The following is a 13974-nucleotide window of genomic DNA, read 5'->3' on the forward strand; positions in this document are numbered from 1 at the left end:
ATAGGAAAAAACAGACTCCCAACTGACTTTTCAAACATTTGAATCTCCCCTACTGTGTGTATTAAGCCCGGAGAAGTGATAAAGCAGTGTTAAGAAGAAGGTGATAACGCACCAGCCAATCGTCTCCTAACTGTCATCACCTCACACTTATCACTTCTCCCGGCTTAATACATCTGCCCCAATGTATGATCCAAACAGAATTCCTCTTTGGCCTAAAATGCCTTTGGGAACAATTTGCAGACTATTCATGTATTCACCCCTATAGTGTTATGAGGAGCATTACTATATCCCAATTGCACTTCTGAGGCACGGATATATTCTGCAGTTTGGATGAATATAAGGATATAAAGAACATGATCTATTTGATCCCAGCCAGTGTTAGCAGGCTATTTTTCTGTGGCATACTTGCTAGGTGTCTTCAGGTTTTCTACTCAGCAAGTACATGGCTTCTCAGCCTCACTGCCCTATATATTTCTATTATATCAGTTGCATAGTATAGGAGCTGTAATCTCAGAGGGAAGGTGAAAGTGTGTCACTGGATAGCTTCCTTGGAGACCTGCTATTCTGGCAGGTGGACTGTTTTGCTCTTTCAGTTACTGCACTGACTCCTCTGATACTGCCAGCAGCACTGTGTTCCGCATGTTACACATATTACCACATTTTCTGGTGACTATAGAGCAAAACCAATAGTCATTGTGAAGTGTGACTGGATACGGTATGACTGGCAGGATACATCAGACAAAGGCACTTATCGGCATACAGAAAGATGTCACAGGGCCAGGTTGGCAAGGATGCCAATTAGGCAATTAGATTGTTTTGTTAATAGTTAGCCCTTAATGATAAAATTCCAAAAGCTCTATAGCAGGGGTATTTAACTTGTTGCCCTCCAGCTTCTATGGAACTACATATTCCAGCAAACCCTGCCATAGTTTTGATATTAAGGCATGGTAAAACTGTTGCAGGGCATGCTAGAAAGTGTAGTTCCACATGTTGAAGACCCCTGCTCTGGGTTGCATTAAAATCGGATTTAAAAAAAATTTTACTTACCAATAATTCTATTTCTCGTAGTCCGTAGTGGATGCTGGGGACTCCGTCAGGACCATGGGGAATAGCGGCTCCGCAGGAGACAGGGCACAAAAGTAAAAGCTTTAGGATCAGGTGGTGTGCACTGGCTCCTCCCCCCATGACCCTCCTCCAAGCCTCAGTTAGGATACTGTGCCCGGACGAGCGTACACAATAAGGAAGGATTTTGAATCCCGGGTAAGACTCATACCAGCCACACCAATCACACTGTACAACCTGTGATCTGAACCCAGTTAACAGCATGATAACAGCGGAGCCTCTGAAAAGATGGCTCACAACAATAATAACCCGATTTTTGTAACAATAACTATGTACAAGTATTGCAGACAATCCGCACTTGGGATGGGCGCCCAGCATCCACTACGGACTACGAGAAATAGAATTATCGGTAAGTAAATTCTTATTTTCTCTGACGTCCTAAGTGGATGCTGGGGACTCCGTCAGGACCATGGGGATTATACCAAAGCTCCCAAACGGGTGGGAGAGTGCGGATGACTCTGCAGCACCGAATGAGAGAACTCCAGGTCCTCCTCAGCCAGGGTATCAAATTTGTAGAATTTTTCAACGTGTTTGCCCCTGACCAAGTAGCAGCTCGGCAAAGTTGTAAAGCCGAGACCCCTCGGGCAGCCGCCCAAGATGAGCCCACCTTCCTTGTGGAATGGGCATTTACATATTTTGGCTGTGGCAGGCCTGCCACAGAATGTGCAAGCTGAATTGTACTACACATCCAACTAGCAATCGTCTGCTTAGAAGCAAGAGCACCCAGTTTGTTGGGTGCATACAGGATAACAGCAAGTCAGTTTTCCTGACTCCAGCCGTCCTGGAAACCTATATTTTCAGGGCCCTGACAACATCTAGCAACTTGGAGTCCTCCAAGTCCCTAGTAGCCGCAGGTACCACAATAAGCTGGTTCAGGTGAAACGCTGACACCACCTTAGGGAGAAACTGGGGACGAGTCCGCAGCTCTGCCCTGTCCGAATGGACAATCAGATATGGGCTTTTGTGAGACAAAGCCACCAATTCTGACACTCGCCTGGCCAAGGCCAGGGCCAACAGCATGGTCACTTTCCATGTGAGATATTTCAAATCCACAGATTTGAGCGGTTTAAACCAATGTGATTTGAGGAATCCCAGAACTACGTTGAGATCCCACAGTGCCACTGGAGGCACCAGACATGGTACTTGCTGAAGTAAGTCCCTTCTTAGCGGCAGAGGCCATGAGTCCTCTATGAGCATTTCTTGAAGTTCCGGGTACCAAGTCCTTCTTGGCCAATCCGGAGCCACGAGTATAGTTCTTACTCCTCTACGTCTTATAATTCTCAGTACCTTGGGTATGAGAAGCAGAGGAGGGAACACATACACCGACTGGTACACCCACGGTGTTACCAGAACGTCCACAGCTATTGCCTGAGGGTCTCTTGACCTGGCGCAATACCTGTCCAGTTTTTTGTTCAGGCGGGACGCCATCATGTCCACCTTTGGTCTTTCCCAACGGTTCACAATCATGTGGAAGACTTCCCGATGAAGTCCCCACTTTCCCGGGTGGAGGTCGTGCCTGCTGAGGAAGTTTGCTTCCCAGTTGTCCACTCCCGGAATGAACACTGCTGACAGTGCTATCACATGATTTTCCACCCAGCGAAGAATCCTTGCAGTTTCTGCCATTGCCCTCCTGCTTCTTGTGCCGCCCTGTCTGTTTACGTGGGCGACTGCCGTGATGTTGTCCCACTGGATCAATACCGGCTGACCTTGAAGCAGAGGTCTTGCTAAGCTTAGAGCATTGTAAATTGTCCTTAGCTCCAGTATATTTATGTGGAGAGAAGCCTCCAGACTTGATCACACTCCCTGGAAATTTTTTCCCTGTGTGACTGCTCCCCAGCCTCTCAGGCTGGCATCCGTGGTTACCAGGACCCAGTCCTGAATGCCGAATCTGCGGCCCTTTAGTAGATGAGCACTCTGCAGCCACCGCAGAAGAAACACCCTTGTCCTTGGAGACAGGGTTATCCGCTGATGCATCTGAAGATGCGATCCGGACCATTTTTCCAGCAGATCCCACTGAAAAGTTCTTGCGTGAAATCTGCCGAATGGAATCGCTTCGTAAGAAGCCACCATTTTTCCCAGGACCCTTGTGCAATGATGCACTGACACTTTTCCTGGTTTTAGGAGGTTCCTGACTAGCTCGGATAACTCCCTGGCTTTCTTCTCCGGGAGAAACACCCTTTTCTGGACTGTGTCCAGAATCATCCCTAGGAACAGTAGACGTGTCGTCGGAAACAGCTGCGATTTTGGAATATTTAGAATCCACCCGTGCTGTCGTAGAACTACTTGAGATAGTGCTACTCCGACCTCCAACTGTTCTCTGGACCTTGCCCTTATCAGGCGATCGTCCATTTTCTTTGAAGAAGAATCATCATTTCGGCCATTACCTTGGTAAAGACCAGGGGTGCCGTGGACAATCCAAACGGCAGCGTCTGAAACTGATAGTGACAGTTCTGTACCACGAACCTGAGGTACCCTTGGTGAGAAGGGCAAATTGGGACATGGAGGTAAGCATCCCTGATGTCCAGGGACACCATATAGTCCCCTTCTTCCTGGTTCGCTATCACTGCTCTGAGTGACTCCATCTTGATTTGAACCTTTGTATGTAAGTGTTCAAATATTTCAGATTTAGAATAGGTCTCACCGAGCCATCTGGCTTCAGTACCAAAATATAGTGTGGAATAATACCCCTTTCCTTGTTGTAGGAGGGGTACTTTGATTATCACCTGCTGGGAATACAGCTTGTGAATTGTTTCCAATACTGCCTCCCTGTCGGAGGGAGACGTTGGTAAAGCAAACTTCAGGAACCTGCGAGGGGGAGACGTCTCGAATTTCCAATCTGTACCCCTGGGATACTACTTGTAGGATCCAGGGGTCCACTTGCGAGTGAGCCCACTGCGTGCTGAAACTCTTGAGACGACCCCCCACCGCACCTGTTTGTACGGCCCCAGCGTCATGCTGAGGACTTGGCAGAAGCGGTGGAGGGCTTCTGTTCCTGGGAATGGGCTGCCTGCTGCAGTCTTCTTCCCTTTCCTCTATCCCTGGGCAGATATGACTGGCCTTTTGCCCGCTTGCCCTTATGGGGACGAAAGGACTGAGGCTGAAAAGACGATGTCTTTTTCTGCTGAGATGTGACTTGGGGTAAAAAAGGTGGATTTTCCAGCTGTTGCCGTGGCCACCAGGTCCGATGGACCGACCCCAAATAACTCCTCCCCTTTATACGGCAATACTTCCATGTGCCGTTTGGAATCTGCATCACCTGACCACTGTCGTGTCCATAAACATCTTCTGGCAGATATGGACATCGCACTTACTCTTGATGCCAGAGTGCAAATATCCCTCTGTGCATCTCGCATATATAGAAATGCATCCTTTAAATGCTCTATAGTCAATAAAATACTGTCCCTGTCAAGGGTATCAATATTTTCAGTCAGGGAATCCGACCAAGCCACCCCAGCGCTGCCCATCCAGGCTGAGGTGATCGCTGGTCGCAGTATAACACCAGTATGTGTGTATATACTGTTTAGGATATTTTCCAGCCTCCTATCAGTTGGCTCTTTGAGGGCGGCCGTATCTGGAGACGGTAACGCCACTTGTTTTGATAAGCGTGTGAGCGCCTTATCCACCCTAAGGGATGTTTCCCAACGCGCCATAACTTCTGGCGGGAAAGGGTATACCGCCAATAATTTTCTATCGGGGGAAACCCACGCATCATCACACACTTCATTTAATTTATCTGATTCAGGAAAAACTACAGGTAGTTTTTTCACACCCCACATAATACCCTTTTTTGTGGTACTTGTAGTATCAGAAATATGTAACACCTCCTTCATTGCCCTTAACATGTAACGTGTGGCCCTAAAGGAAAATACGTTTGTTTCTTCACCGTCGACACTGGAGTCAGTGTCCCTGTCTGTGTCTGTGTCGCCCGACTGAGGTAAATGGGCGTTTTAAAGCCCCTGACGGTGTTTGAGACGCCTGGACAGGTACTAATTTGTTTGCCGGCCGTCTCATGTCGTCAACCGACCTTGCAGCGTGTTGACATTATCACGTAATTCCCTAAATACGCCATCCATTCCGGTGTCGACTCCCTAGAGTGACATCACCATTACAGGCAATTGCTCCGCCTCCTCACCAACATCGTCCTCATACATGTCGACACACACGTACCGACACCCAGCACACACACAGGGAATGCTCTGATAGAGGACAGGACCCCACTAGCCCTTTGGGGAGACAGAGGGAGAGTTTGCCAGCACACACCAAAACGCTATAATTATACAGGGACAACCTTTATATAAGTGTTTTCCCCTTATAGCATCTTAATATATAATCATATCGCCAAATAAGTGCCCCCCCTCTCTGTTTTAACCCTGTTTCTGTAGTGCAGTGCAGGGGAGAGCCTGGGAGCCTTCCCACCAGCAGTTCTGTGAGGGAAAATGGCGCTGTGTGCTGAGGAGAATAGGCCCCGCCCCCTTTTCGGCGGGCTTCTTCTCCCGTTTTTCTGACAACCTGGCAGGGGTTAAATACATCCATATAGCCCCAGAGGCTATATGTGATGTATTTTTAGCCAGTATAGGTATTTTCATTGCTGCCCAGGGCGCCCCCCCCAGCGCCCTGCACCCTCAGTGACCGTTGGTGTGAAGTGTGCTGAGAGCAATGGCGCACAGCTGCAGTGCTGTGCGCTACCTCATGAAGACTGAGAAGTCTTCAGCCGCCGATTTCTGGACCTCTTCTCTCTTCAGCATCTGCAAGGGGGTCGGCGGCGCGGCTCCGGTGACCCATCCAGGCTGTACCTGTGATCGTCCCTCTGGAGCTAGTGTCCAGTAGCCTAAGAAGCCAATCCATCCTGCACGCAGGTGAGTTCACTTCTTCTCCCCTAAGTCCCTCGTTGCAGTGAGCCGGTTGCCAGCAGGACTCACTGAAAATAAAAAACCTAATAAAACTTTTACTCTAAGCAGCTCTTTAGGAGAGCCACCTAGATTGCACCCTTCTCGGCCGGGCACAAAAACCTAACTGAGGCTTGGAGGAGGGTCATGGGGGGAGGAGCCAGTGCACACCACCTGATCCTAAAGCTTTTACTTTTGTGCCCTGTCTCCTGCGGAGCCGCTATTCCCCATGGTCCTGACGGAGTCCCCAGCATCCACTTAGGACGTCAGAGAAATAGGATTTTAATACCTACCAGTAAATCCTTTTCTCCTAGTCCGTAGAGGATGCTGGGGACTCCAAAAGGACCATGGGGGTCCGCAGGAGACATGGGCACACTAAAAGACTTTGACTGAGTGTGAACTGGTTCCTCCCTCTATGCCCCTCCTCCAGACCTCAGTTATAGGAACTGTGCCCAGGGGAGACGGACATTTAGAGGAAAAGGATTTTTGTTAAACTAAGGGTGAGATACATACTAGCTCACACCACAAACACACAGTACAACTGGATTAGCAGGAATACCAGATAACAGTATGAACGAAAAAATAGCAACAAGCTGAACATAACAGATACACAACCATCGTGTAACCGAAAACAACAACCAACAATACAACTGCAAGTAACAGTACGCACTAGGATGGGCGCCCAGCATCCTCTACGGACTAGGAGAAAAGGATTTACCAGTAGGTATTAAAATCCTATTTTCTCATACGTCCTAGAGAATGCTGGGGACTCCAAAAGGACCATGGGGTCTATACCAAAGCTCCAGACCGGGCGGGAGAGTGCGGACGCCTCTGCAGCACCGATTGAGCAAACATGAGGTCCTCCTCAGCCAGGGTATCAAACTTATAGAACTTAGCAAAAGTGTTTGAACCCGACCACGTAGCTGCTCGGCAAAGTTGAAGTGCCGAGAACCCTCGGGCAGCCGCCCAAGATGAGCCCACCTTCCTGGTAGAATGGGCCTTTACTGACTTCGGCAACGGCAACCCAGCCGAAGAATGAGCGTGCTGAATCGTATTACAAATCCAGCGTGCAATAGTCTGCTTGGAAGCAGGATTTCCAATCTTCTTGGAAGCATACAGGACAAACAGAGCTTCCATTTTCCTAACAAGAGCCGTTCTGGCGACATAAATTTTCAAAGCTCTTACGACATCAAGAGATTTTGGGACTGCCACAGCATCCGTAGCCACAGGTACCACAATAGGTTGATTTATGTAAAACGAAGAAACCACCTTCGGCAGAAATTGTTGACGAGTCCTCAATTCCGCTCTATCCACATGAAAAATTAAATATGGGCTCTTGTGAGACAAAGCCGCCAATTCGGACACTCGTCTGGCAGACGCCAAGGCCAAAAGCATGACCACTTTCCAAGTGAGAAACTTTAACTCAACCTTTCGCAAAGGTTCAAACCAGTGAGACATAAGAAACTGTAACACCACTTCAAGATCCCACGGTGCCACGGGTGGCACAAATGGAGGATGGATATGCAGCACTCCCTTCATGAAAGTCTGAACCTCAGGAAGGGCGGCCAATTCTTTTTGAAAGAAAATAGATAAAGCCGAAATCTGCACTTTGATGGAACCCAATTTCAGGCCTACATCCACGCCTGCCTGCAAAAATAAGAATTTACTTACCGATAATTCTATTTCTCGGAGTCCGTAGTGGATGCTGGGGTTCCTGAAAGGACCATGGGGAATAGCGGCTCCGCAGGAGACAGGGCACAAAAAAGTAAAGCTTTACTAGGTCAGGTGGTGTGCACTGGCTCCTCCCCCTATGACCCTCCTCCAGACTCCAGTTAGGTACTGTGCCCGGACGAGCATACACAATAAGGGAGGCATTTTGAATCCCGGGTAAGACTCATACCAGCCACACCAATCACACCGTACAACTTGTGATCTAAACCCAGTTAACAGTATGATAACAGAAAGGGCCTCTTAAAGATGGCTCCTTAACAATAACCCGAATTAGTTAACAATAACTATGTACAAGTATTGCAGATAATCCGCACTTGGGATGGGCGCCCAGCATCCACTACGGACTCCGAGAAATAGAATTATCGGTAAGTAAATTCTTATTTTCTCTATCGTCCTAAGTGGATGCTGGGGTTCCTGAAAGGACCATGGGGATTATACCAAAGCTCCCAAACGGGCGGGAGAGTGCGGATGACTCTGCAGCACCGAATGAGAGAACTCCAGGTCCTCCTTTGCCAGGGTATCAAATTTGTAAAATTTTACAAACGTGTTCTCCCCCGACCACGTAGCTGCTCGGCAGAGTTGTAATGCCGAGACCCCTCGGGCAGCCGCCCAAGATGAGCCCACCTTCCTTGTGGAGTGGGCTTTTACAGTTTTAGGCTGTGGCAGGCCTGCCACAGAATGTGCAAGTTGAATTGTGTTACAAATCCAACGAGCAATCGACTGCTTAGAAGCAGGTGCGCCCAACTTGTTGGGTGCATACAATATAAACAGCGAGTCAGATTTTCTGACTCCAGCCGTCCTTGAAATGTATATTTTTAAGGCTCTGACAACGTCCAACAACTTGGAGTCCTCCAAGTCGCTAGTGGCCGCAGGCACCACAATAGGTTGGTTCAGATGAAATGCTGATACCACTTTAGGGAGAAAATGCGGACGAGTCCGCAGTTCTGCCCTATCCGAATGGAAGATTAAATAAGGACTTTTATAAGATAAAGCCGCCAATTCAGATACTCTCCTGGCAGAGGCCAGGGCTAGTAACATAGTCACTTTCAATGTGAGATATTTCAAATCCACCTTTTTCAATGGTTCAAACCAATGGGATTTGAGGAAATCTAAAACTACATTTAGATCCCACGGTGCCACCGGAGGCACCACAGGAGGCTGTATATGCAGTACTCCCTTGACAAAAGTCTGGACCTCAGGGACAGAGGCCAATTCTTTTTGGAAGAATATTGACAGGGCCGAAATTTGAACCTTAATGGATCCCAATTTGAGACCCATAGATAATCCTGATTGCAGGAAATGTAGGAAACGACCCAGTTGGAATTCCTCCGTCGGAACACTCCGATCCTCGCACCACGCTACATATTTTCGCCAAATGCGGTGATAATGTTTCACGGTGACTTCCTTCCGTGCCTTAATCAAGGTAGGAATGACTTCTTCTGGAATGCCTTTCCCTTTTAGGATCTGGCGTTCAACCGCCATGCCGTCAAACGCAGCCGCGGTAAGTCTTGAAAAAGACAGGGACCCTGCTGTAGCAGGTCCCTTCTCAGAGGTAGAGGCCACGGTTCGTCCGTGAGCATCTCTTGAAGTTCCGGATACCAAGTCCTTCTCGGCCAATCCGGAACCACTAGTATTGTTCTTACTCTTCTTTGCCGTATGATCTTCAATACCTTTGGTATGAGCGGCAGAGGAGGAAACACATACACTGACTGGTACACCCAAAGAGTTACCAGTGCGTCCACAGCTATTGCCTGTGGATCTCTTGACCTGGCGCAATATTTGTCCAGTTTCTTGTTGAGGCGAGACGCCATCATGTCTACAATTGGTCTTTCCCAACGGTCTATTAACATGTTGAAGACTTCTGGATGTAGACCCCACTCTCCCGGATGAAGATCGTGTCTGCTGAGGAAGTCTGCTTCCCAGTTGTCCACGCCCGGGATGAACACTGCTGACAGTGCTATCACGTGATTCTCCGCCCAGCGAAGAATCTTGGCAGCTTCTGCCATTGCACTCCTGCTTCTTGTGCCGCCCTGCCTGTTTACATGGGCGACCGCCGTGATGTTGTCCGACTGAATCAACACCGGCTTTCCTTTCAGGAGAAGTTCCGCCTGGCTTAGAGCATTGTAGATTGCTCTTAGTTCCAGAATGTTTATGTGAAGAGACTTTTCCAGACTCGTCCATACTCCCTGGAAGTTTCTTCCTTGTGTGACTGCTCCCCAGCCTCTCAGGCTGGCGTCCGTGGTCACCAGGATCCAATCCTGAATGCCGAATCTGCGGCCTTCTAATAGGTGAGCCTTCTGCAACCACCACAGAAGTGACACCCTTGTCTTTGGTGACAGGGTTATTCGCAGGTGCATCTGCAGATGCGACCCTGACCATTTGTCCAACAGATCCCTTTGGAATATTCTTGCATGGAATCTGCCGAATGGAATTGCTTCGTAAGAAGCCACCATTTTTCCCAGGACTCTTGTGCATTGATGTACTGACACCTTTCCTGGTTTTAGGAGGTTCCTGACCAGATCGGATAACTCCTTGGCTTTTTCCTCTGGAAGGAAAACCTTTTTCTGAACCGTGTCCAGAATCATTCCTAGGAACAGCAGACGAGTTGTCGGGATTAAATGGGATTTTGGAATATTCAGAATCCACCCGTGTTGTCTTAGCACCTCTTGAGATAGTGCTAAAGCTGTCTCCAGCTGTTCTCTGGACCTTGCCCTTATTAGGAGATCGTCCAAGTATGGGATAACTAATACGCCTTTTCTTCGAAGAAGAATCATCATCTCGGCCATTACCTTGGTAAAGACCCGAGGCGCCGTGGACAATCCGAACGGCAGCGTCTGAAACTGATAGTGACAGTTTTGAACAATGAACCTGAGGTACCCCTGGTGTGCGGGGTAAATCGGAACGTGTAGATACGCATCCTTGATGTCCAAGGATACCATAAAGTCCCCTTCTTCCAGGTTCGCTATCACTGCTCTGAGTGACTCCATCTTGAACTTGAACTTTTTTATGTAGAGGTTCAAGGACTTCAGATTTAGAATAGGCCTTACCGAGCCATCCGGCTTCGGTACCACAAATAGAGTGGAATAATACCCCTTTCCTTGTTGTAATAGGGGTACTTTGACTATCACCTGCTGAGCGTACAGCTTGTGAATGGCTTCCAACACCCTCTCCCTTTCGGAAGAGACGGTTGGTAAAGCAGACTTCAGGAAACGATGAGGAGGATCCGTCTCTAATTCCAACCTGTACCCCTGAGATATTATCTGCAGGATCCAGGGGTCTACCTGCGAGTGAGCCCACTGCGCGCTGTAATTTTTGAGACGGCCGCCCACTGTCCCCGAGTCCGCTTGAGAGGCCCCAGCGTCATGCTGAGGTTTTTGCAGGAGCCGGGGAGGGCTTCTGTTCCTGGGAAGGAGCTGCCTGTTGGTGTCTCTTCCCTCTTCCTCTGCCTCGTGGCAGGTACGACAAACCCTTTGCTCTCTTATTTTTGTAGGAGCGAAAAGGCTGCGGTTGAAAGGTCGGTGCCTTTCTCTGTTGGGGAGTGACTTGAGGTAAAAAAGTGGATTTCCCGGCAGTAGCCGTGGCCACCAAGTCTGATAGACCAACTCCAAATAACTCCTCCCCTTTATACGGCAAAACCTCCATGTGACGTTTTGAATCCGCATCGCCTGTCCACTGTCGTGTCCATAAGGCTCTTCTGGCTGAAATGGACATAGCACTCACCCGAGATGCCAGTGTGCAAATATCCCTCTGTGCATCACGCATATAGATAAATGCATCCTTTATTTGTTCTAACGACAGTAAAAAATTGTCCCTATCTAGGGTATCAATATTTTCAATCAGGGATTCTGACCAAACTACTCCAGCACTGCACATCCAGGCAGTTGCTATAGCTGGTCGTAGTATAACACCTGCATGTGTGTATATATTCTTTTGAATAACTTCCATCTTTCTATCTGATGGATCCTTAAGTGCGGCCGTCTCAGGAGAGGGTAACGCCACTTGTTTAGATAAGCGTGTGAGCGCCTTGTCCACCTTAGGGGGTGTTTCCCAGCGCGCCCTAACCTCTGGCGGGAAAGGGTATAATGCCAATAACTTTTTTGAAATTATCAACTTTTTATCAGGAGCAACCCACGCTTCATCACACACGTCATTTAATTCTTCTGATTCAGGAAAAACTGTTTGTAGTTTTTTCACACCATACATAATACCCTGTTTTACGGTATCTGTAGTATCAGCTAAATGTAACGTCTCCTTCATTGCCAAAATCATATAACGTGTGGCCCTACTGGAAAATACGTTTGAATTTCTACCGTCGTCACTGGAGTCAGTGCCTGTGTCTGGGTCTGTGTCGACCGACTGAGGCAAAGGGCGTTTTACAGCCCCTGACGGTGTTTGAGGCGCCTGGACAGGCATTAATTGATTGTCCGGCCGCCTCATGTCCTCAACTGACTGTTTAAGGGAAGATAAACCATCACGTAATTCCACAAATAAAGGCATCCATTCTGGTGTCGACCCCCTGGGGGGTGACATCTGCATATTTGGCAATTGCTCCGCCTCCACACCAATATCGTCCTCATACATGTCGACACCCCGTACCGACACACACCGCAAACTCACAGGGAATGCTCTAATGAAGACAGGACCCACTAGCCCTTTTGGGGAGACAGAGGGAGAGTCTGCCAGCACACACCACAAAGCGCTATATATACAAGGGATATCCTTATATTAAGTGCTCCCTTATAGCTGCTTTAATATATAATATATATATATATAGCCATTAATGTGCCCCCCCTCTCTGTTTTACCCTGTTTCTGTAGTGCAGTGCAGGGGAGAGACCTGGGAGCCGTCCTGACCAGCGGAGCTGTGACAGAAAATGGCGCCGTGTGCTGAGGAGATAGGCCCCGCCCCTTTTTCGGCGGGTTCTTCTCCCGCTATTTTTCCAGTCAGGCAGGGGTTAAATATCTCCATATAGCCCCTATGGGCTATATGTGAGGTATTTTTAGCCTTGTATAAGGTTTATATTTGCCTCTCAGAGCGCCCCCCCCCAGCGCTCTGCACCCTCAGTGACTGCCCAGTGAAGTGTGCTGAGAGGAAAATGGCGCACAGCTGCAGTGCTGTGCGCTACCTTATGAAGACTGAGGAGTCTTCAGCCGCCGGTTTCCGGACCTCTTCACGCTTCAGCATCTGCAAGGGGGTCGGCGGCGCGGCTCCGGGACCGGACTCCACGGCTGGGCCTGTGTTCGATCCCTCTGGAGCTAATGGTGTCCAGTAGCCAAGCAGCAAATCCACTCTGCATGCAGGTGAGTTTACTACTTTCCCCCTAAGTCCCACGTTGCAGTGATCCTGTTGCCAGCAGGACTCACTGTAAAGAAAAAAAAAACCTAAACTAAACTTTCTCTAAGCAGCTCTTTAGGAGAGCCACCTAGATTGCACCCTTCTCGTTCGGGCACAAAATCTAACTGGAGTCTGGAGGAGGGTCATAGGGGGAGGAGCCAGTGCACACCACCTGACCTAGTAAAGCTTTACTTTTTTGTGCCCTGTCTCCTGCGGAGCCGCTATTCCCCATGGTCCTTTCAGGAACCCCAGCATCCACTTAGGACGATAGAGAAAAATGGAGGAAACGACCCAAGTGAAATTCTTCCGCAGGAGCCGTTTTGGTTTCACACCACGACACATATTTTCTCCAAATACGGTGATAATGTTTTGCCGTGACCTCCTTTCTAGCCTTAAGGAGAGTGGGGATGACTTCCCCGGGAATACCTTTACGAGCTAGGATTTGGCGTTCAACCTCCACGCCGTCAAATGCAGTCGTGGTAAGTCCGGAAACACGCATGGCCCCTGCAGTAACAGGTCCTCTCTTAGAGGAAGCGGCCAAGGATCTTCTATGAGCAATTCCTGAAGATCCGGATAGCAGGCCCTCCGTGGCCAAACGACGAGTATTGCCTGAACCCTTGTTCGTCTTATGATCCTCAGCACTCGTGGAATGAGAGGAAGCGGGGGGAACACATACACCGACTGAAACACCCCCGGAGTTACCAGGGCGTCCACTGCACTGGCTTGGGGGTCCCTTGACCTGGAACAATACCTCGGAAGCTTCTTGTTGAGGCGAGACGCCATCATGTCTATTTGAGGAATTCCCCAACGCCTGTCACTTCTGCAAACACCTCTGGATGAAGGGCCCACTCTCCTGGATGGAGATCGTGTCTGCTGAGAAAGTTTGCTTCCCAGTTGTCCA

The 13974-nt window shown here is 48.8% G+C and overlaps 1 protein-coding gene across 1 annotated transcript in view; it reads right to left on the reverse strand.

The window, feature by feature from the left end:
- MAPK12 (mitogen-activated protein kinase 12) overlaps positions 1–13974 on the reverse strand; it is a 249362-nt gene that overhangs the window by 194943 nt on the left and 40445 nt on the right. The window lies entirely within an intron of this gene.

This window comes from Pseudophryne corroboree, chromosome 6, assembly GCF_028390025.1.
Source record: "Pseudophryne corroboree isolate aPseCor3 chromosome 6, aPseCor3.hap2, whole genome shotgun sequence".
NCBI lineage: Eukaryota > Metazoa > Chordata > Amphibia > Anura > Myobatrachidae > Pseudophryne > Pseudophryne corroboree.